A 25,855-nucleotide genomic window follows, 5' to 3' on the forward strand; every position below is an offset into this window, starting at 1 on the left:
CAGAGGAAGTGTTATCCTGATTATTGATCATTTCATTTTACAGCTCCCATTTTTTCATTTCCCATCAGCCAGCTCTTTTTCAATACTTAATATTTATAGTGAGTTTATGGTAATTATTATTTATTTTGCAACATCCTTTGACATTTACAGAGACTGTCATGGGTGTCAAGAATCATTACTGGCTGTTGGAAGCAACTGATTTGCGCTTCAACCATTAGTTCTTTTTTTCATGGTTGGTCATCTTCATATTTTCAGAAAATAAGGTGAAGATATATCTCTGCTGGTCTCATAAAAGATTTCCTGCATTTTGAAAAATATAGTAACAACTCAAGTTGGAGCTATTATAAAAATGTCACAGCAGAATGAAATTTCTTTTGTACCTGTGGTCTCCTGTGATGCTCTTTATTCTTTCCCCATGAGGCAGGGGTGTGCAACTCATTTTCTTCATGGACTACATCAGCCTCACAGTTGCCTTCCAAGGGCCTAATGTAATTTTAGGACTATAAATGTAGCTACTCCTTAACAGTTAAGTGAGAGTTTGGCACTCCTGCTGAGTAGAAACAAGGTTCCGGGCCAGATAAAAGAAGGTCATGTTTTGGTCAGGGTCAAACCCACAACCTAGGTGTGTGCCCTGACTGGGAATCGAACAGGCAACCTTTTGGTGTACTGGATGATGCTCCAACTAGCTGAACCACCTGGCAAGGGCTCCCATTTATTTCTTGATAAGCAAGGCTGTGAGTCTGAAAGATGAGCTGGATACAGAGTTGAGAACCAGGACAAGTCAAACACCACAGGACACTTGCACTTCTCTCTGTCCATCATTGTTTCCAACTTCTTGGTAATCATCTGAGCATTGCTTTGCTTCTGTAGCCCAAACCTTGTGCAAATTCCTTTAACTTAGAACAATACAGTGAGAAGGTTCTGAAGAATATAATTCCCAGGTAAATGAAGTTGACAAAGCACATACCACCACACATGCACTGAATATGAATAATTGCTTATCCTAAACAACAGAGTGGAGTTGGCAAGAGGGTCATTACTGAGAGAAGCTAAAGGGAAAGGAGAAAACATGGTGCAGAGCACCAGCTGGGCATGCAGTACAGCAGGATGGAAACAGGAATGAGCCTGGGTCTGAGAGAACAATGCAAAGCCAAGGCCATAAGAGTATGTCTTCACCTTTGATGATCAAAGCACATTGGGGGCTGCTGATGAGCATGATAGTTTGAAGGCAAGTGCCTTGAGCACTGACTGAAGGTGGTTTCTATTGTGAGACAAATCAGTACTTTTCTGAGATGTGGATACAGAGGGATTTCCCTGGGAATGTCTAGATCCCTAAATATCCCATTTTTTAACTCCCTTACATTATGCCCTTGATTTGTACATTTGAACTGTAGACATCTACCTTCCAACTTGTGAAGATTAACCAAGACACATAGTGGCATTATTGGTGGGCATTATGTTTATATCCATTATTATTATTATTTTTTTTTTGGTTTGAGCATTTTTTTTTCATTTCAATCATTGTTCAAGTACAGTTTTCTCCCCCCTACTCCCATTCCAGCCCACCCACCCAACCCTCCCCCCTTCCCTCCCATTACCCCCCACCCGTAGTATCTGTCCATGTGTCCTCCGAATTTCTTCCTGTAAACCCTACCCATTCCCCCCTAAAATTCCCTCTTCTCTCCCCTCTGGTCACTGTCAGACTATCCCGTATTTCAGTATCTTTGGTTATATTTTGCTAGTTTTTTTTTTTTTTTCGTTTGTTTTGTTGTTTAGATTCCTGTTAAATGTGATAACATGTAGTATTTGTCTTTCACTGCCTGGCTTGTTTTGCTTACCATAATGCTTTCCAGCTCCATCCATGCTGTTGCAAAGGGTAGGAGCTCCTTCTTTCTTTCTGCTGCATAGAATTCCATTGGGTAAATGTACCATAGTTTTTTGATCCATTCATTTACTGATGGGCATCTAGGTTGCTTCCAGCACCTAGCTATTGTAAATTGTGCTGCTATGAACATTGGGATGCATAGGTTCTTTTGAAATGGTGTTTTAGTATTCTTAGGATAGAGTCCCAGCAGTGGAATTGCCGGGTCAAAAGGCAGATCCATTTTTAGTTTTCTGAGGAAGTTCCATACTGCTTTCCATAGTGGTTGTACCAGTCTGCAGTCCCACCAACAGTGCACTAGGGACCCCCTTTCTCCACAGCCTCTCCAACACTTGTTGTTTGTTCCTTTGTTTATGATGGCCATTCTGACTGGTGTGAAGTGGTATCTCATTGTGGTTTTAATCTGCATCTCTCTGATGGCTAGCAACATTGAGCATCGTTTCATGTGTCTTTGGATTTTCTGTGTGTCCTCCTTGGAGAAGTGTCTGTTCAAGTCCTTTGCCCATTTTTTAATTGGGTTACATGTCTTCTTAGAGTGGAGTCGTGTAAGTTCTTTATATATTTTGGAGATTAAACCCTTGTCTGAGGTTTCATTGGCAAATATGTTTTCCCATACAGTTGGTTCTCTTTTTATTTTGATACTGTTTTCTTTAGCTGTGCAAAAGCTTTTAATTTTGATGAGGTCCCATTTGTTTATTCTTTCCTTTATGTCCCTTGGTCTAGGAGACAAGTCAATAAAAAAGTTTCTGTGTGAAATATCTGAGATCTTCCTACCTACGTTCTCTTCTAGGACTTTAATGGTGTCACACTTTATATTTAAGTCTTTTATCCACCTTGAATCTATTTTTGTATAAAGTGTAAGTTGGTGCTCGAGTTTCATTTTTTTGCACGTAGCTGTCCAGTTCTCCCAACACCATTTGTTGAAGAGGCTATTTTTATTCCATTTTATGTTGCTGCTTCCTTTGTCAAATATTAATTGACCGTAGAGGCTTGGGTTTATTTCTGGGATCTCTGTTCTGTTCCATTGGTCCATGTGCCTGTTTTTATGCCAGTCCCAGGCTGTTTTGATTACAGTGGCCTTGTAGTATAGTTTAGAGTCAGGTATTGTGATTCCTCCTACTTTACTCTTCTTTCTCAAAATTGCAGCAGCTATTCGGGGTCGTTTATGGTTCCATATAAATTGTTGAAGTGTTTGTTCTATGTCTGTGAAATAAGCCATTGGTACTTTAATAGGTATTGCATTGAATGTGTAAATTGCTTTTGGTAGTATGGACATTTTGATGATATTAATTCTTCCAATCCATGAACACGGTATATGTTTCCATTTGTTTGTGTCTTCCTTCATTTCTCTCCTCAGTGTTATGTCATTTCCTGAATACAGGTCTCTCACCTCTTTGGTTAGGTTTATTCCTAGGTATTTTATTTTTCTTTTTGCTATTTCAAATGGGATTTTTTTCTTGATTTCTGCTTCTGCTGTTTCATTGTTGGTGTACAGAAATGCCTTTGATTACTGCATATTGACTTTGTATCCTGCTGTTTTGCCAAATTCATTTATTAGGTCAAGCAGTTTTTTGGTGGAGTCTATAGGATTTTTTATGTACACTATCATGTCATCTGCAAACAGTGACAGTTTTGTTTCCTCCTTTCCGATCTGGATTCCTTTTATTTCTTTTTCTTGTCTGATTGCTGTGGCTAGAACTTCCAGTACTATATTGAATAGAAGTGGTGAAAGTGGACATCCTTGTCTTGTTCCTGTTCTTAGTGGAAAAGATTTTAATTTTTGCCCATTGAGTATAATGTTGGCTGTAGGTTTCTCATATATGGCCTTTATTATGTTGAGGAATGCACCCTCCATTCCCACTTTACTGAGTGTTTGTATCATAAAAGGGTGCTGTACCTTATCAAATGCTTTTTCTGCATCTATTGATGTGATCATGTGGTTTTTGTCTTTGCTTCTCTTTATGTGATGCATTACATTTACTGATTTGCAAATATTGTACCATCCTTGCATTCCTGGAATGAATCCCACTTGGTCATGGTGTATGATCTTCTTAATGTACTGTTGGATGCAGTTTGCCAGTATCTTGTTGAGGATTTTAGCGTCAATGTTCATCAGCAATATTGGCCTGTAGTTTTCTTTCTTTGTTGTGTCTTTATCTGGTTTTGGAATTAAGATGATGTTGGCCTCATAAAAAGATTTTGGGAGTCTGCCATCTTTTTGGATTTTTGGAAATAGTCTGTGAAGGATAGGTGTTAGCTCTTCCTTAAATGCTTTGTAGAATTCTCCTGTGAAACCATCTGGTCCAGGGCCTTTGTGTGTTGGGAGTTTGTTGATTACTGCTTCAATTTCTTTTGCTGTTATTGGTTTGTTCAGGCCTTCTGCTTCCATTTTATTGAGTTTTGGAAGATTATATTTTTCTGGAAATTTGTCCATTTCATCTAGGTTTTCAAATTTCTTGGCATACAGCTCTTTGTAGTAATATGTTACAATCCTTTGTATTTCTGTGGTATCTGTTGTAATCTCTCCTCTTTCATTTCTGATTGTGTTTATTTGGGTCTTCTCTCTTTTTTCTTGATGAGTCTGCTTAAAGGCTTGTCAATTTTGTTTATCTTTTCAAAGAACCAACTCTTGGATTCATTGATCTTTAGAATTGTGCTTTTAGTCTCTATGTCATTTAATTCTGCTCTAATCTTGGTTATTTCCTTCCTTCTGCTTGCTCTGGGCTGTCTTTTTTTTTTTTTTTGTTCCTCAAGTTCTTGTAGATGTAGGGTTAGGTTGTTTGTTTGAAATGTTTCTAACTTTTTTAGGTGGGCCTGTATTGCTATGAACTTCCCTCTCAGGACTGCCTTGGCTGTGTCCCATAAGTTTTGGGTTGTTGTGAGTTCGTTTTCATTTGTTTCCAAAAACCGTTTGATTTCTTCCCTAATATCATTCTTGACCCATTCATTGTTTAATAGCATGCTGTTTAGTCTCCATGAATTTGAGTGTTTTGGTTTTTTTTCCTTGGGGTTGGTTTCTAGTTTCAGTCCCTTGTGATCCGAGAAATTGCTTGGTATGATTTCCATTTTTTTGAAATTGTTGAGGCTTGTTTTGTGTCCTATCATGTGGTCAATCTTTGAAAATGTTCCATGTACATTTGAAAAAAATGTGTATTTAGCTTCTTTGGGGTGGAGGGTTCTGTAAATATCAGTGTAGCCCATTTTGTCTAGGGTATTGTTCAATGCCACAATATCTTTGTTGATATTTTGTTTGGAAGATCTGTCCATTTTTGGTAGTGGAGTGTTAAAATCCCCCACAATCATTGTGTTGCTGTCCATATCTTTCTTGAAGTCCTCTAAGATTTTCTTCATGTATTTGGGTGCTCCTATGTTGGGTGCATATGTATTTACAATATATATGTCTTCTTGGTGAATTGTTCCCTTGAGTATTATGAAATGACCTTCTGGGTCTCTCTTTATGGTCCTTTTTTGGAAGTCTATTTTGTCATATATGAGTATTGCTACCGTGGTTTTTTTTTTCCTCTCCATTTACTTGGAAAATTTGTTTCCAGACCTTCACTTTCAACCTGTGCAGATCTTTTATCCTGAGATGGGTCTCTTGTAGACAGCATATGTGTGGGTCATGTTTTCTTTTCCAATCAGCTCTTCTATGTCTTTTGATTGGAGTGTTTAGTCCATTTATGTTTAAGGTTATTATTGATAGGTACTTATTCATTGCCTTTTATGTAAGTGTGATTCTCTCTCACTCTCTCTTTTCCTTTCTTTCCTTAAAGCAGTCCCTTTAGCATCTCTTGCAGAGCTGGTTTAATGGAGGTGTATTCCTGTAGACTTCTTTTGTCTGAGAAGCTTCTTATTTGGCCTTCTATCTTAATTGAGGCCTTTCTGGGTAAAGTAGTCGTGGTTGCAGGCCTCTGGTTCTCATTACTTGGATTATTTCTTGCCATTCTCTTCTGGCTTGGAGTGTTTCCATTGAGAAGTCAGCTGTTAGCCTTATTGGGGCCCCCTTGTATGTTACTCCCTCTTTCTCCCTTGCTACCTTTAAGATTCTCTCTTTGTCTTGAAGTTTTGCCATTTTAATTATGATGTGTCTTGAGGTGGGCCTCCTTGGGTTCCTCTTGATTGGGACTCTCTGTGTTTCCTGGATTTGTGTGACTTTTTGTCTCATGAAATTAGGGAAGTTTTCCATCATCACTTGTTCAACTAGATTTTCTATCCCTTGTTCTTCTTCTCCTTCTGGTATCCCTATTATATGGATATTATTACGTTTCATATTGTCTTGCATTTCTCTCAGTCCGTCTTCATTTTTTCTGAGCCTCTTTTCCTTTTCTTGCTCTTTCTGGGTGTTTTCTTCTACTTTGTCCTCTAGCTCGCTGATCCGATCTTCTGCTTCTTCCATCCTGTTTTTCATTCCTTCTACTGTGTTCTTCAGTTCAGAAATTGTATTCTTCATTTCCTCTTGGCCCTTGTTGAGAGTTTCTATTTCCTTTTTTATGCTGATGTAATTTTCACTGAGTTCATTGTAGCTTCCCTGCAGTTTTTCGTAGCTCATTGTGATCTCATTGAGCTTCCTGACAATCACTGCTTTGAATTCAATATCTGATAGTTGAATTGCCTCTGTTTCATTTAGCATTCTTTCTGAGGCTTCCTCCTTTCCTTTCATTTGGGGATTATTTCTTTGTCTTCCCATTGTTTGTGAGACTCTTCTTATTTGCCTCAGCTTCTTATATTGATCTGTTCTGGCTCCCTGGGTTTATGTTGTGAACTTCTTTAGTAGAATAGCAGTGAGTTTCAGTGGTGCTGTTTCTTTGATCTCCCAAGCTCACTGGTCTTGGGCTGTCGTTTAAGTTGGCTTTGTGTTTGCCTATGGGTTTTGATTGTTGTTGAGTCTTTCTTTGGTGGTTCCTTCCCATCAGCTGGTTAAATGTGGGTCACTCTGTCCACCACCTTCTGTATTTTGTTGTGCTGGTGAGGGCAGGTTGTGTTGAAGCTGGTTCTTCTGTGTGTACAAGGTTTAAAGAAATCTTGTTCAGTTGCTTGTATTGGGTACTGTCTCTACTGTTTAGTTGTATTTCCAGATAAGTCCTGGATTGAGGCTTGTGTGGTTACTACTCCCTCCTTCACCTTCTTCTGCTGTTATCTGTTAGTGGTTCCTTTGTTGTTGAGGTTCCTCTTCCAGTGGGTATCCTGGTGTTCACCTCCTCCACCTATTCTTTTTTGTCATCAGTTGGAGGGGGAATGCAAAATGGTTTAAGACAGCAACAGAGAATTCTATGCTATTTAAAGTAGTAGCAAGTAGGGAAGATATAGGAGATCCTTTCACTGTGTATAGTGTTAATCGTGGTCTTCCACCCAGCTAGCTGATTTTTAGAAAGGATGGAAAGAAGATGAGACTCTTGTTGGGGGAGGAAGGATTTTGAGTTGGATCTATAAAGCAGGGAGGTTGTGGGAGGTCAGATTCTGGGGTAAGGTGAGAGTAAAGGATAGTAAATAGGTGTAGTGTGTGAGAGAATAGAGTTAACCACTACAGTAATAGAGTTCAGGAAACTTTGAAATGGGCTACGATCTGGGGGGGGGGGGGAGGGAGGTGTTGTGAAGTAATTACAATTGCATGGAACAGCGGTAATTTACAATAATATTATGGCAACATTCATATGACAGAGTCTATGAGATCTAGGTAACAAGAATAGGGAGTACAGAACATCGAGTAGTGTGCTGATGGGACACAGGTGAGTTAAAGGACAGTAGATTAGTAATACAGTATAGAAAGAGATATCAGGGGAAAGCTGTCAGGTCATACAATATATCCAGCCTAGCAAAGCAGGGTATACAAAAAGAAGAGGGATATAAAAATACTGTTAAAAAAGATGTAGGAACACTGGAAAAATAATAATGATACAAATATGCAATAACTTGCAGATTCTCTGTAATAGCAGAGTGACATTTATCTCACTGTCCCAGCTGTTGTGATGCTCCTTCTTTGGGTTCAACTTTGGTCTTTTCACAGATCCAGGATTTTGTCTCACTTGTAGGTATTTAGGAAAATTTTAAAAAAGTAAAAAATAGAAAAGGCAGACGAAGGAAGGAAGAAGAGAGAAAATTGGAGGACAGGAAGGAGGAAGGAATAAAACAAGAAATCAGGTAAGAGAGGAAAAAGAAATCAAAAGAGAATAAAAACAATAAAACTTAAAAAATTAAAAATTGTTAAAAAAATAGAATCAAATTAAAAAGTCTCTTGATTTCAAAGTGGCCAAACTGGTTTTTCTGCTCTTGCTGGTTGAGGCAGGCTGAAGGATGATTTGTTTGGCTTTTCTTCCTTGGCCAGTGGAGTTCGCACTGGCTCCTCAGCTTTGGGCCCTGGGTGTGGGAATCAGGTCTTTCCCCAGGGTTACTTCTGTGGGCTAGGGTGCAGGGATTCTCTCCCTGCAGGCGCACCCATGTGCCGGTGCGCCCGTTCCCTGGTGGTGGGCCGGTGGGCTGGTGTGCTGGCGCCCACAGCTGGGATGCAGAAAGGCTGGAGCTACTGATCACTTTAGGAGAATTCCCCAAACAGTGTCTGTGTCTATTCACTCCTTCCTCTTGAGAAATTCCTCCCGTTCAAGCCCACTGCTCCCCACAGTGGCCTGGCTTCTCCCACCGTGGCCTGCCTTCTCCCACCACCAAAGCTCCAGGCAGACTGGTGCCCATGGGAGTCCGGGTCCGCTGCGGGAATCTACCCCTTCGCTACTCTGCCCCTTCAGTGTCCACTGCCTCCAAAGGTGCTCACAGCCCCCGTGTGTTTGCCAGCACCTGGATTCCTCCCAGAGCTGCTCAGACCTTGCTTGGCTGGGGAGGGAGCAGTAGACCTGGCTCTCTCGCAAGAACCCTATGGTAAACCCAGCAGCGGCCCAGGCTTGGGGCTGCAGCCCTGGGCCCACACGCTTGTCCTGGGACCCTACCTTGTTGCAGCACTCCCCTTAGGATCTGTTCTTTGTTCTTTGGTTCTGCCACAATCCTTGGTCCTCTGTTTTCAAAAATGCTGAAATATGTTGGTTGCTTGCCTTTCCACTCCACAGATCGGTCAGGATTTTCTCCCCTGAGCAGAGGAAAGCAGAATCTGCTTCTTCCTACTCCAACGCCATCTTCCTGGTTTCTATATCCATTATTTTTAAGCAGTGAAAGAGAAAAGGTTAGTGACTTTCCCAGATACTGGTTACTGGCAAAGCTGGAACCCAAACTCATGCGTCCTGATTCAAAGTCCAGTGTATTGTCCTTTCACCTGGTGTAGGGTAAGTGGAGTCAGTCTGACTTCCTCACCCAGGTGTCTGGGTAAGTAAGGGAAGCAGTATTCCCATAGCCTTGGAGGGGCCTGAAAACTAGTGTTCTCATAGCCTTGAGACTGGGTCTGATAAACTGTTCCCATAACATGAAGTGGGCTCGCATGCGCAGAATTATGTTATGGTATATAATTTCTGGCATCTTGCCAGCTTTGTTCCCCTCTAGTGCCTAAATGGATAGGGACTCCCTGCTGAGGGGCAATGATGATGAGAGACACAAGGGGACAGGTGCTATGATGGGTGTCACACTGGGGAGCAAAGGCTATGACATGGGACATACAGATAGACATGGAGCTTGCAGAATGCATGGCTCTCTCACCCATGAATAAAGGCATGCCAGACATCCCAATGGCTCTGTGAATATTTTTCCATATGTGAATACCATGAACCTGCCTGGCCCTGAAGGGTGGCAACATGCTTGGTAAAAGGGAACAGCAATTGTTTTGTTCTGTCTTTTGTATCCTAAAGCAACAATGTTGTCACTCCATTTCTAGAGCATTATTTTGGAGTTGATTTTCTGGTGTTGAGAATGGATTATTATGATCTTGTCCCTATTTTCAATTTGCCTTTTGCAAATTGGTCAATGCTAGCATTCATGCAAGTGAAAGTGAAAGAAAGCTTTTTTGGGCTGAGTGAGCTGTTAAACCCTAGTCTATATTCCAGCCCCCTGAGCTGATTAACCCTAAGAAGGGAATGTTAGTCCCAGGGTCAATGTGCAGTAATGAACAGAAGCACCAAGATTCCAAATAGGGCATGGAAGGGAAGGATTGTATGAAAAGAGTCTGGGCTGGGGCCTCTCAACATCATATCTATATACCTTCTCAGCCTCTTTACATACCTCCTTTTCTGAAGTATTCTCTGTCTGGGTATCTTGTGCCCTCTTTCTTTACTGACCACACTGATCACAGAGGAAATATTTTCATGTCTAAGTCAGAGAAAGACAGAGTTTTTATGGGTAGAAAAGACAGCTATAGGTCTAGGACAAAGATGTTATACTGAGGCAATTAGAATTTTCTAGAACTTCTCTCAGTTTCCTTCACTAGCAAGGATGACCCTTTCAGTCACCAGGACTACCATATGGAGGAGAATGCAGAGGGTTCCCATGGTGAATTAGCTGGGACTTCTTGAAGGCTACTGTTGAGCTGCAGAAGGCTACAGATTTTGGTCAAAAAATACATCTTCAGCCTTATTCTCTCTGCTGTCTTTACAGGGGATCTTCTGACAAGGGATGAAGCTGGGATGGACACTGAGGGAGAGGATTAGGTCTGAGGGCTCTTTCAGATGAAAGTTGTTTACAGAGGAAATATGTTCTTAGAAGACAGTAGCCCAATAGACATCTCTTTGGGAATTATTGATATTAAAAAAAGGGAAAGAAAAAAAGCTTTGCCTGTGAAAACAGTATTGGCAAAACATCTGCTGAGTATGCAGAGGACCCCTGATCCCTGGCAGAAGTGGAGGACAAGAAGGTCAGTAAACAAGGTCTGAAGCAGGTGTGTTCCAAGCACCCTATGTTTTATCTTGTCTCTACTAATACCACCCACAGTCTAAACGAGGGCAAGAAGGCCATGTGGGAAGGGCAGCTGCTGCAGTCAAGAGGTGCACATCAGACTACCCAAGCACACCACCTGTGACCTCACTTTAAAGAAGAACAAGGTGATAAACCACCATTATTGGGAGCTCCCTACAGCTGAAGACACAAATGTGGAAAGATGAGTGGCTGGCAGCCTCTGTTTGCAGGCAGGTGTGTGTGTGTTTTTTAAACCCTCTCAGCATTTAATTACCAGAACCATCTGCTTATGAAATCATTACTCATCTCAGGGGGAGTGTCTGAGGCTTTAAGTCTACTTGTGTGACCAACAACCATCTATTCCCCTTTTGGGATAGTGAAATTCTAATGTATTATGCCCAAGGCACTCAATCAATGAAAGAACAAACTTTCTTCCCTAGAACAATTGAGAAAAATAACAAAAACTATTTCTGATGCTTATAGAGAGGTTTCCATTTTCTAAAACCCAGTCATATACATAACCCCATTTTACAGTACCCCTATTCAATTGCCATCATTACCATCATTGAACAGTTGAGAAGCTAAAGTTCAGAGATGTACTCTGAGCTCATGTGTGGAGTGATTGAGAGGACTGGCCCCACAGTCAGAGCTCCACGCAGCTCACATTGTGGTCAAGTAATGTTGAACAGCTCTTATCTCTGTGAGTAGGTTTCCTTGTCTCACAAATGGAGGTGATAATTACGCCTATTTTATAGACTTCTTTTGTGAGCTTTAAGAATTAAGTGTAAAGTTTTTAGAGTAGTATTTGGCACCAATAAGAGCTCAATAGATATTAGCATTTTTTAAAAATTCTCAGTATGTCCTAGCCCTGGCTGGTGTAGCTCAGTGGGCTGAGCGCAGGCTGCGAACCAAAGCATCGCAGTTTCGATTCCCAGTCAGGGCATATGCCTGGGTTGCAGACCATGGCCCCCAGCAACCACACATTGATGTTTCTCTCTCTCTCTCTCTCTTTCTCCCTCCCTTCCCTCTCTAAAAATAAATAAATAAAATCTTTTAAAAAATCTTTTAAAAAATTCTCAGTATGTCCTTCATGCTTCCCAATCCAATTTTAAAAGGTCATTGAGATCCCCATTGTGTCACTTCCACCACTTCTCACTTGTGTGGACCTATGTCTAAGGCAGTCTTAGTTCTGGTTTTTCTCCATAATCTATTGCTGTAGCCTTTGGAAGTTACTCCCATAGCCTGTCCGACCAACTAGCATCACCTCCATAATATTGGAGCTGGATGCTTTTGCCCCTTCTATCCCTTTGCTCCTGGGCCCTGCCCTGTCTATGGTAGATTACACCTTGGAATATGTGTTCACCCCACCGCTATTTAAAACTGGAGAGTGAAGACGCTGAGTAGGCGCTGGGTAGATGCTGGGTACAAATGGAGCTAACCAGTGAGAAACTTCAAGGCCTTTCAGTGAAGTCTGGTCTTTAGAATGAACCTGAATCTTGGCAATTCATTTGGAACAATGTGGTCTTAGTTGGCTGAGCTGCTATCACAAAATATCATAAACTAGGTGGCTTAAATAACAAATGTATATATCTCATAGTTCTGGAGGGTGAAAAGTCTAAGGTCAAGGTATTCAGAGATTCTATGTATGGTTAGAGATCTCTTACTGACTTTTAGTATCTTTATATGGCAGACAGGCACAGAGACAGAAGGACAGAGAGAGTAAGCAAATTCTCTGATTTCTTCTTATATGGACAATAATTGATACTCAGGGCCCCACCCTTATAAATGTATGTAAGCCTAATTCTCTCCCAAAGACTACACCTCTAAATATCATCACTTTGGGGCTTAGGACTTTATTATATTAATTTTAGAAGGACATAAATAAATATTTAGTCCACAACAAATGATGATTGTTTTGTTTTAATTCAAGATATATAACAGAGTCCACAAGCTTGTTCTATTAAATGTTTTCTTTACTGGGAGCTGAGAGAGGCACATTCTGTCCATGTTCCAAGATAATGGAAGAACTTATCTATTTGTCCTGGACTCAAAATGACTGAGCTTGAGGAAATAACCCAGCACATTTTAAATAGGTTCAAAACTTGGTTATGTCACAAACCAAATAGTACCATTTATTTGTGTTCTTCCAAATCAATCATGAAATTCTTCCTCACTCACGTAAAAGGCTCCAAAAAGTCTGTGTAAAAGAAGAGGGTTTTTGCCATTATGGCCCAGGAATTGTGATCACTAAGTTAGGAGGTAGGTTCATGAAGAGGAGAGGGGCAAACTTATTTTTAATGGCTTTTCCCTAGGATTACATAATTAAAATTTTCAAATTCAAAGAAATGACTTGCATTTGAATGACTTGCATTGAATGACTTGTAAATTCTGTAGTTGTTAACATTTTTCTTTAGTTACTTTCTCACACGTCCCTCTACCTGTCTGTCATTGTTTGAGATTCATTTCAAAGTAAGTTTTACACATCCACGCACTTCACCCTTAGCCACATCAGCATGCATTTTATTATGACTAGAGTTCAATGTTTGTTTGCAGTTTTTTAAGGTAAAAATTGACATATAGTGAAATGTACTAACTTGCATTTACTAGACACTGAATTTTGATAAGTGTGGAGATCTGTGTAAGCCAAGTCCCTGTCAAGATTGAACATTTTTATCACCCCAGGAAGTTCTCTCCTCCTCCTTTCCAGTCTATCACGTTTTGCCTTTCTTCCAGAGGCTACTGCTGTTCTTTAAGATTTTACCACAGGTTAGTTTTTCCTATTTTTGAATGCTACATAAATGGTATGTCTGGAAAAATTCCAACCATTGTTATAACAAGAAAAGTTTGCATTACCTCAGTGTAACCCATTAGCCAAAGAGAGTAGACTGGAATTCACATGTGTGAACAATGACAACTTCACTGTGCTAGTCAGTGGATGTGGTACACACCATTGAATGAGCATGTGTACTGTGTGGCTGTCACATTCAAAATTACTGAGTGAGAGGAGCAATGAAATCTGCATCAAATTTTGTGTTAAGCTGGAACATTCCTGTACAGAAACTATTCAGATGATTCAGAAGGCTGTAGCTAACAGCAACTGGTGATTGTCAGCTTCATCATGACAATGAGCTTACTCATGGGTCCTGTCTCATGCAGAGTTTTTTGGAAAAACTTCAAATCACCCAGATGACTCAGCCTCTCTACAGCCCAGACTTGGCACCCTGAAACTTCTGGCTTTTCTCCAAACTAAAATCTCCTATGAAAGGGAAGAGATTTCAGACTGTCAATGAAGTTCAGGAAAATATGACAGGGCAGCTTATGATGATTGGGAGAGCTGTGTGAGGTCTGTCTTCAGGTGCCTACTTTGAAGTGGACTGAGGTGTCATTGTTGTATGTACAATGTTTCTTATATTTTCTTCAATAAATGTCTCTATTTTTCATATTACATGGCTGGATACTTTCTGGATAGATTTTGTGAATAGAATAATGCAGTATATAGGTTTTTGAGCCTGATTTCTCTCACCCAGCATAATGTGTTTGAGATTCATCTATGCTGCTACACGTATCAGTAGTTCATTGTTTTTGTTTATCGCTAAGTAGTATTTCATTGTATGGATATACCACAGTTTCTCTCTTCACCTATTGATAGATACTTGGACTATTTCCAGTTTGGTGTTATAAATAGGTTAATAGTTTTAGGTTTATCCTAGAAGTTTATCACACAGATAAACTTTCAAACTTGGGTGTAGCATGAAAATATACAGAAAATATGTTTTATATTTGAAACATTACTCTAGGGCTGAAGAACTGCTTAGTCCAAGGCTGTGCTCCTTTGCAGGGACATCTCTTATTCTGTGCCTGATTAACATGGAGGTAAATACCCAACCTCCTTGTCCCAACCAAGTAGGGGACACTCTGAAGGCCAACCCTGATCCAGAATTCACCATGGGACAGCTAAGGCTTTTTATCAGATTCCCTGTGCCAAATCTGCTTCCTTTTGCTCCCTCTCACAGGTTTAGATCTCACTCCCTAATAAATATTCTGTTAGTTTCTATTTCAGTGTCTGCTTCCCACAGAACCAAACCTGCAGCATCTGTGTGGTCAAATTTATCCTTAAAAATACCATCAGAAAGGGCCACACTGGAGACTGACATTATTTTTTTTTCCAGGGGATCCAAGAAACCAGCATTCTCTTCAATCAGAATAGATAACAGGGTGTTTAGTTGAACTGGAATGCTGGTTGCGTTTAGGGACTGTTGTGTAGAAAAACATACCTTCTTAAATCCCAGGGGTGAGATATTTATATCTTGAGAGGCACACAGACCTACACAGGATAATCAGGAAAACACAGGTCCACATATCTCTCACTGGGGGGTTGTGGTGCATGGGGTAGAATGGCAAGGTCAGTACCTGAAATTTTGACATTATTTCTTCTTTCCTGTGCTGAGCACATCACTGAATTTACAGGAATCCTAAGCAACTTCACATGAAGAATAACTTTTCTTATTTCTTCTTCTTCTGTGCTCTAGGTTGGCCCAGAGGGGACAGAGGGAAGAAAATAACATTATGTGAAAACTTAAGTTGTTAGAGTCAGATATGTGGCATCCCAAATACTTGTGTTTTCATGTTTCCCAGATGGGTGTATTTCATGCTTTCATGTTTTTCTTTTTTAATTTTGTATGTGTACAATACAATCAGGATAATCTCCTCTCTTTCTGGAAAGCTGTTATTAAATTGTTATTGTACCTTTGAGTATTATTAAAAGCTGAGGAATATGGTGGGGACAATATATAAAACAGAGAATAATGGCTGGCAGGAAGTGGAGTCAGAGATCCTCAAAATAGAGTCCCCTGGAGCAATCCCACCAGTGGTTCTTACACTTTAGCTTGCCTCAGGATCTCCCAGTGGGCTTAAGAAACAGATTTCTGGGCCCTCTGTAAGAGTAGGTCTTGGGTAGAGTCTGAAAAATTTAGCATTTCTAAGGAGTTCCTAGGTGATGTTGATGCTGCTGGTCCAGAGTTAGCACTTTGAGAATCACTTATGGAAGGATAAGTTGCTGCAAGGGGCATGAATTCACTGAACAAAATGTGTAAAAATGATCCTTTGTAAACAGACACCAAGACTTTAAGTGTGCTAAGACCATGAATATATAAATGCACTTATTCCACTTTCAGGTTCATCATTCCAATACAAACACAGTCAACCCAAATGAGCTCCCCACACTACTAAGATCAGCTCCAATAAGGAGCCATGTGGCCCACATGGACACATGCAAACCTTTTACAGTGGGACCTCCCAGAGCTGATGATGGCTTTCTTATACTTTTCAAGTAAATACTGCACCCTCAAGATCTTTTGAAGCTTGTCTCTCCATGCCAGAATATACTTGTTTTGCAAATAAAAGAAAAAAAAAACCTGTGGTTAATCTAGGATCAATCTTATCATCTTACATTATTATCCAATGTTTCCATGTTTCATGTCTAGGGCTCTACTTACAAACTCTGTTGACCTCAGTTGTCCCCAAATGTGAGCCTCCACCTGTTCCTAGTGAAATCTGTTGTGGCTGATGCTGTACATACTCTGCCCATATCTTCTTGGCCCATCAGAGGTCACCTGGAGACAGTTTTCCTACATATCGGATGCTTCCTCTGTGCAAGAGTATTCTTAGAACTGAGGAATGTGCTTCCCAATGGGTGGGGTGGTTAAAATGCTAGTGAATACCCACAGGAAGCACTCTCAAACAGTGAAGGACAGGAGTGGGTGGTCAAATAACTCATGTTCCTTTCCCCTTAGTGGGACAATTCTGAATTGGGTTCTGTGCAATTGTTCAGAGGTTGCCCTATGGGGCTAAGCTTCAGTCATCAACATTGGTATGTGATCATTAACACACCCTTTATTGTCTGTCTTCCTTTCCCTGTCTAACTTCTCTTTTCCCTAATCCTGTTTCCTGGGATCATATTCCAGAAAACAATCTGTATTCACATTATTGACTTAGGGGCTATAGGTGTGATATTCTAGACTAAGACTTCTGCTGTCTTGTCAGGAAATAAGACTAAGAACACAGATCCAACCTATCTCTCTTGATTCAATCCACTTAAAAAAATTCCAGGAGACTGTCAATATTAATTAAAATAAATGCATCATTTCAGTACATCAATTTTACCTCCATTATCTGTCCCAAATGGTCATTTAATTTCTGGTTAAATCTTAAGAAGTAATTCAAGCAATTCCCCCCTCCCCTAATAACAGAACAGTTTTCACTTATGTCCTTTGGGTGCACTGAAATGTATTTGAATGTGTGGTTAACCAACAGCTTTGCCCCCTTTCAATGCTAAAGGTTGTATTCTAAAGCAAATGCACATGTTAGAGGAACAAAGATTTTTTTTTTCTTGGCATATTCAACTCTAATCTTATACACAAATCTGTGGTTGATGAACCTGTGATGGGGTGGGCAATGTAGGGTCTATACTTTCGTTATGCTCCCTGAATGAAGAGCATTTTAAAAAGTAAAGTCTGATCATGCCACAGACCCTTCTCATTATGTTAAAACAGATAGCATTATTTGAATTGAATGCTTTCCACATTCTAACATCCAGGCATTCTGAAATCACTAGCTTTTTCTTCGTGGGGAGAGTTTTCAGATCTGGGACAATGCTCTACCAGAATGTAAGGACTTACTTGCTTCATCCTGTGGCACTTAAATACCACACAGATTTTCTTCTGATGCTATATTTATTTGTGGTGTGAGTCTTGTATCCCAAGCTGTTTCTCCATAGCAGGAACCAAAAAGTCTCCATTTTTATTCCCTCCAGAGCTAAGTGCTTGGTAGTACATAGTAGTCAACTAGTAGACTTGAGTAGTTAAGTAATTTCTTTAAGAATAAAACTAGGCTAGAGTGAACTTCACCTAGTTCAGACTAACAGGAAGGCATGAACAGTGCAGTCCAGAGAGGGAGGAGAGGGAGAGGGTGGAGCCCAACACTTGCGAAGGCGAAGGAAGTGTTTTCAGTTTGGGGGGCTTTTTTGTCCACTTGAATCTTGAAACAACACTGAAAGGAAGTCTGATGTAATGAAAAGGGCAGTGATCTGAGATGCCAAAGACTGGAAGCTTGTTCTAGAAAGCTCATGGAAATATGTTTATTTGGGACTTCCAACCAAAACGGAGGCATAGGTGGACACACCGTACCTCCACGCACAACCAAGATTGGAACAACAACAATTTAGAGGTAGAATGACACCCAGAACTGAACAGAAAATTTAACTGAATGGAAATTAGACAGCCAAGAATTTGAAATAGATCCGTTCATCCAGACCGGTAGGAGGGGCAGAGACGAGCAGCCGGGTGTGGGATGCAGCAAGGAGAACAAGGATAATTGGGCGTTAAGGCAACTGGGAGAGTGTAAGGTATCTGGGGTGTGCAAGATCACAGTGGGTGGACCCTGAGTATGCAAGTGGCAGCTAGCAGACCCAGTGAGGCGGCGATTGTGGACCAGGGCAGAGTGCGCAACCAAGGATCCCAGAGAAGGGACGGAGGTCCCATGGAGAATGGAGCTACTGCCATTGTTCCCTCTCGACCCCACCCTCACATACAACCTTACAATCTAGCGACTGGGGTGCCCAGACCTGGTGAACTCCTAAGGCTCCGCCCCTCACCAGAACAGAAGCGACCAGACCAAAAAAAAAATAAATGAAAAAAGAGAGAGATATGGCTCAAACAGAAGAACAAATCAGTGCCCCAGAACTCATCCTTTTGAATGACCAGGAGATAGCTAACCTATCAGATGCACAGTTCAAAACACTGCTGATCAGGAAGCTCACAGAATTGGTTGATTTTAGTCGCAAATTAGATGAACAAATGCAGGTTACCATAAAAGAAATGAAGGAAAATGCACAGGGAACCAATAGTGATGGGAAGGAAATTGGGACTCAGAACAATAGAGTGTACCAGAAGGAAGAAAGAAACAACCAAACAGGAAAGAATGGAGAAATAAGAATTCAAAAAAACAAGGAGAAGCTTAGGAACCTCCAGGGCATCTTTAAATGTTCCAAAATCTGAATTATAGGGGTACCAGAAGGGGAAGAGGTAGAGCAACAGATTGAAAATGTATTTGAACAAATAATGAAGGAGAACTTCCCCATTCTGGCAAAGAAAATAGACTTCCAGGAAGTCCAGGAAGCTCAGAGAATCACAAAGACGTTGGACCCAAGAAGAAACACACCAAGGCACACGATAATTACATTAGTCAAGGTAAAAATGAAGGAGAGAATCCTAGAAGCAGCAAGAGATAAGGGGACAGTCACCTACAAAAGAGTTCCCATCAGACTGTCAGCTGATTTCTCAAAAGAGAACTTACAGGCAAGAAGGGGCTGGAAAGAAGTATTCCAAGTCATAACAGACAAGGACCTAGATTGCTCTATCCAGCAAAGCTTTCATTTAGAATGGAAGGGCAGATAAAGTGCTTCTCAGATAAGGTCAAGTTAAAGGAGTTTTCATCATCAACAAACCCTTATTTTATGAAATGTTAAAGGGACTTATCTGAGAAAAGATTAAAAGAAAAACATGTATAGTAAAAAGACAGCAAACTCACAACTATTAACAACCACACCTAAAATAAAAACAAAAGAAACGAAGCAAACAACTAGAACAGGAACAAAACCACAGAAATGGAGATCACATGGAGGGTTAGCAACAGGGGAGTGGGAAGAGGAGAGAGGGGGAAAAGGTACAGAAAATAAATAGCATAGATTGTAGGTAGAAAATAGACAGGGGGAGGGTAAGAATAATATGAGAAATGTAGAAGCTAAAGAACTTTAAGTATGGCACATGGACATGAACTAACGGGGGGCAGTGGGTAAGAGAGGCTATACAGGGTGGAGGGGAGTGAAGGGGGAAATGGGACAACTGTAATAGCACAATCAATAAAATATATTAAAAAAAGAATAAAACTAGGCTTCAGAGCACAGGATGCAATAACAAGTGAAGAGTTTATGCTGAAACACCGGTTGCACAATCCCATACTTCTGGGCTTCTAACCATTTGTCTATTGTTATAGTTCCAAGACATGAAGCAAGTTAGCCAACTCTTGGACTCTTTGACTCTGGCCAAGGGGAGATATATGAACACATAATAGTGCCTTGTTTTGTGTATAATGTCTTTACTGATAATGTCCTCATAGACAATCAACAGTCAGCAAAATTTTCATGTGCTCAGTTTATAGAAAAAAAAGCTCTGGTCTTTAATGGCTGAAAAGTTTAAAATCTCTGTTCCTTTGCAAGCCAGGCTTCAAAGATGTACTTTTTATTCACTTGCTTTCAATTATTCTTAAAGAACAATAAGACTTTCATGGCTTGTATCTTAATAGTAGCTTATGCTTTCAAGGGACTGGTAGAAAGTTGGCTGTATAAACCCAAAGAACATTTTCAGCAAGTTGAAGGCAAAGGCACAGAGGTGGGAGGTTTGGATATCTTATTACTGGCAGCAAGATAGCCAGTAATCAGATGAATGGACAAGTAGCAAGAAAGTTTTCATGTGGTTCCCATTTACCTTAACTCCAGTCTGTTAACATACAAGTTACTTACTGTGAAGGCTGTTAAGGTGGGGTTTCTATTAGAAAAGAAAAACTGTCAGGGACACCTGCATTTCACTTTCTGAGGTGGAAACATCAGAATATACCCATAGATGATTCAAGCTAAGCATTGCTGTTATACCGAAGTAGTCTTTTCCCAGTCCACATTAAAACAAACAAAAATCAGCCCTGGCTGGTGTAGCTCAGTGGATTGAGCACGGGCTGCGAACCAAAGTGTCCCAGATTCGATTCCCAGTCAGGCCACATACCTGGGTTGCAGGCCACGGCCCCCAGCAACCACAGATTGATGTTTCTCTCTCTCGCTCTCCCTCCCTCCCCTCTCTAAAAATAAATAAATAAAATCTTTAAAAAAAGCCAAAGAAAACACACAAACAAACAAAAATCAGATTCAGTTTAGCTTTTTTTTGTTTTCTGGTTGGGGGAAAGATAACAAATGGGAAAGGGAGAGTTAGGGTTTTCCTCATTACACATATTCTAGCTTTGCTGTACTGGACTCCAGGCAGAAAATATGCAGAAATACTCAGAATCACACAGGACTCCAGCCTGGTGGGTGTCTAATAACAGGACCTAGATGGGGTGGGGCACAACCTGGGGCTAAGGGTTGTGTTCAGGGGGAGGATTCAGGTGAAGGGCAGTGACCAGGTCCAGATCAAGCTCTGTGGACACTATCACTGTGAAGGAGCCAGGGGCTTATTGGTACCTGGCCATGTCTGCAGCCACCCAATGGCAAATATGGGCTATCAAAGCCCTGTCAGTGCTCTTGAATGGGACAAAGAAAAGGCGCATTAATGATTAACTCTGTTAAAAGCTCCGGCTTTTGTATTCCCATGGTGCCTGGCCTATCTGGCTGCCATGTGACCAGCTCAGGCCATTTTCTCGCAGATTGGGGAAAGCTAGTAAGCAAACACAGGTGGTTCCTAGTCAGCCCTGCTGTCAGGGACAACCGTGGCCAGCAACAGCTATGCTTGGTGAAATTAGCTGTCTTGTTTGTTTCCAGTTTTGCTTCCTGGTGCTCTTACTTTCTAAATTGCATGTCACTTTGTGCTCATTTTCAATTATTTAGAAGAGGTGCAAAAAGGTGGGAGGAAATCCCTATGCAAAAATGGGAAAGGGAGACAGGGCATCATGTTCTTTGAACCCTGCAGTAACAAGTGGCAACCAAATGAAAAGCCTGGGTAAACTGATTACAACTTCTCAGGTCGTTAAGTCCCAGCAAGAGCAAATTTATTCTCAGAGGGATGATTTTAAGTGATCCAGACAGCAAGGTGCAATAATGATGTTACAGTCTGCCAGGGTGGACTCCACTAGGCACTGCATACCCTGAGGCCTGGAATGACCTGACTCTGCAATCAGCCATAGTACATGGACCCACCTTCCAAGTAGTTCAAAGAGAGGGTGACCTTGCATAGTGCTGGTTTAGAGTCAAGGTTCCTTTAGTGGCATTATTGGTTTAAATGCATTTCTTCTTGGCCTACATCAAACAGACTTTCATTTAAACATATATGTGTATTAATGCATGCTACTGCAATTGTTCCCAATCACATCAGCAGTCATAAAGCACAGATTATCAGTGTGAGGTGATAAAAGTCCTTTGAGTCAATACCAGAAATGAATAGAAAATGAAATAGAAAACAAAGTTATTTAAAAAGGACAACATAAATTTCTACAAAGAGTATGTTAATTTGCATTTATTCAAGCAATTAACTACAGTAGCAAATGCACTTTTTTCCAAAGAAACAAGTGACATGATTACCAATGTTTGATATTTAAATTTAGCATTCTGCTGGATTCCTAGTTAAAGGAAACAAAGAAACAAACCAACAACCCTGTGTGGTCTTTCTACTCCAATGCAGTTCAGAGTTGGCAAATGTCAACTCAAACACAGCTGCTGTGTGTGGGGTGCTGCTTTCCTCATCCAGTTGATGCTGACCACAGAATAAATGCTAGCATTATCAGCTTCCAGCCCCAAATTCCCTGATCAAGCTACTGTACTCTATTACTAGAGTTTGTTGGGGACTTGTGGGGGTGTTATTCTGCATACTTCCCTATTGTTCCTAAGCTTTGAAATATTTTAGATGAAAATGGTATAGTTACAGGCCTCAGTTGAAGGAAAGACTTGGTTACGTCTGAGTATAGGCACCCAGTGTGAATTTCAATGACACCAAACAAGTTTAGTAGATAATTAATTATTTTTAGCTGATAACTAATTGGTTTTCTCTTGCAAATACTCTCAGGCAGGAGGCACTGCTATTGCCTGCATTACTTAGAAGATAAGAATCATTGTTAAGTAGAAACACTTTAGTAGCCAAATAAATAAATGATTATGAGGAGCATGATTGTGAAACTGGCATAGAGAAACATTATCAAGGGGATGAACTGAAAAATCAGCTATAGGTGTATTTCCAAAGGCTTTTCTCCCCTTTTGTGTTACTTAACAATATAAAAAGATATAATTGTGTTCCTTAAATTCTTTAAAGTTACCAATACAAATAAATTATACTACCTACTTAAAAAATGCAATTATGGCTTAAATAATGATTACCGATTCATTTTTGTCAGAAAACTGCTGTCACTTGCCTATTGAAGTTTTCAAGTTTTTTTTTAATTCAATACATACATATGGCACAGATTTCAAAATAACAAAAAGAAACAAAATATATATAAATAATAACACCTAGCCTTTAAATGATGCTTACTATGTGCCAGACACTGTTTTAAGCATTTTTTTATATATTTACTAGTATGATCTTCACAAATAAACCATAAGACATATGCTGTCATTATCCCTAATTTACTGAGAGGTTAAATAACTTGCCCAAGGTTACACAGACAGTTTCAGGACTTGGATCAAAATCCAGGCAATCTAGTTCCAAGAAATGATAAATAATCTCCCTCTCCCTTCTATGCCTCAATCTCCAACTATTTATTCACTGGGATATTTTTCTAGTTAATAACATATGCATGTATAAATATGTATGTATACATATATGTTATTTTAAAACATAAAGTATGGGCAATTAGAGTTAAAATCAACTAGAAAGCTTCTGGGAAACTATAGAATATGTCTCAGAATCATACTACTAAAGACAAGAAGCTGGATATTGATCCACTAACTCCCTGATTTGTTTGATTAGTAGCAACTTTTATAATGTTAGCAACTGAGAGATTTCAACCTGCTCCACATGCACCTAAACACACTCCTGTACTGAAGAATTCCTTTGGGCAAAGAGAGGGTGAAAACCTCATGCATGTTTGGATCCTTTGTCATGAGACCCCTGGAGTGAGTCAAGGGGATGTGGATGTGGAAAGGGCATTGGCAAGGTATGCTACAAGTTCCTAAACCATTTGAACGCCAATAGATCTTAGTCTTTAAAAGTGACTCTTCTGAAGGATTCTACAACAACTTAAAGAGATGTGTTCTGGTTAGTTTCTTAAGAGACTTTCTCTTATTATTATTATTCCCTATAGTCCAGGCTAACTTGAGTCAAATATAGTACCTGTGGTGAAGTAATAAGTAACGCATCAATGGCAGGATGCTCCTGGGATTTGTTTCTGACTAGTGGATACTCATGGACAATGAGCTTCTCAAGGGTAAATTTTAGGTTATTTCATTTGTCTTCACATACTAGTACCTGCTTGCAGTAGAAACATTGTAAGTTTGTTCAGTGAATGGGCCAGTGAATTTATAAATCAACAAAGTTTTAAATTAACAAATAATTAACAGATGTCTTGTCAGTACTGGAAAGAAAAGGACAAGAGAAATATGTGGAGTGTGGAAGAGAGTGGAAAACCAAAACTAAGTAAGATGATACCTTCACCTAGTACTTCACTAGAGATTTCACCATTTTGAGAGCAGCCATATTGAGAAGACAGAGCTCAGTGGCATATAACAGAAATGGAACTTTTCTTTCTTTCAATTCAAATTATGATCAAATATATAACTAATTAGGAAAAAGTACAGACATTATTCACTGATTGCTTCAGCAATTAAAATAAGTGATTGTTTTCCATAATTAGAGAAAACAGTGCTGTAAGAGAGGTACAAAATTTCAGGTCACAGGCTGAAAGCTATTTGTACAAAAAATCATTTTACTTCAAATTTTAAATGATTTGGTCAAAAAAAATTAAAAATTATTAGTGTTTGTTTATACTTAAAATGAAGAAAGATCTCAAATCAATAATCTAAAGAATAACAATCTAACTCTAAAGCAATATGAATGAAGGAAAAAACTATAATTATAGAGAGGATAAATGAAATAGAGAATAGATAAACAATAGCAAAAAGAAACAAAATCCAAAATTGGTTCTATGAAAACGTCAACAGGATAGATAAACTTTCAGCTAGAGTGACCAATAAGAGAACTGAAGAGCATTATTAATCCATAGGATCCCTTTAACATCTATAGAATGCTCTATCCAACAACAGTAGTATATACATTATTTTCAACTGGTAATGGAACATAAACCAATTTTGTCCATCTCTGGGTCATACAACAAATATAAAAATCTTTGTAAGAATTGACATCATACAGAGTGTGGTTTTGGTCATAATGGAATAAAAATTAAAGTCAGTAACAGAAAAATAACAAAAAAGATTCCAAACACTTGGAAACTAAACAACACACTGTTAAATAATACAGGAGTAAATAGCAAGACTCTAGTAAGAAACAAAATGGACCTCAATAAACCATTTGTGGTAGAGAGTTAAAAGAGTGCTGAGAGGAAAGTTTATAGCATTAAACATGCATATTTTCAAAGAGTCCATGTCAAATCAATAATATAAGCCCCCCACCTTAAAAACCCAGAAAAAGAAGAAAAAATAAGTCCAAATCAAACAGATGGAAGAAACTGATAAAAATAATAAATCAATGGGATTTAAAACAAAAAGAAATAAGGAAAAATCAATAAAACAAAGAGTGGGTTCCTTGAAAAGATCAATAAAACCAATAAATTTCTAGTGAGACTGACGAAAAAGGAGTGTCTTAAATTACTAATATCAAGAATGAAACAGGTGATAGCACTGTAGAATGGGTCCCTGACACCTGGGCCTCAAACTGGTATCAGTCCATGACCTGTTAGGAACATGACTGCATAGAAGGAGATGAGCAGCTGGTAAGCATGCAAACTTTGCTCACCTTACAGCTTATGGTCCACCTCCTGTCTCCCCACCCTCCCCTCCTCATCTATGAAAAAACTTTCTTCCACAAAACTGGTCTCTGGTGACAAAAAGGTTGGGAACCACTGCTGTAGGCCATATAAACAGTAAAAGGATGGATGATAAAGAAATAACTACAATACAAGATGACAGAGGACTAGGTAAAAGCTACACTAACCACCTCTCAGGATCCATCTGGAATTACAACTAAATTGCAGAGAAATCATCCTGAATAACCAACTGCACACTGGCCAGAGAGAATCCTTATAACCAAGGACAGACAGAAGAAAACACCTTACCACAACAAGACTGATAGGAAGTGTGGAGGAGGTGCAAGAAGGCTGGCTGGGCTTCGGTGGGTGGCAGCTGAAGTTCCAGAGGGACATTTCAGTGGCCAGGGGATTCCCCCATGA

Source organism: Phyllostomus discolor, chromosome 9 (assembly GCF_004126475.2).
Source record: "Phyllostomus discolor isolate MPI-MPIP mPhyDis1 chromosome 9, mPhyDis1.pri.v3, whole genome shotgun sequence".
Taxonomy (NCBI): domain Eukaryota; kingdom Metazoa; phylum Chordata; class Mammalia; order Chiroptera; family Phyllostomidae; genus Phyllostomus; species Phyllostomus discolor.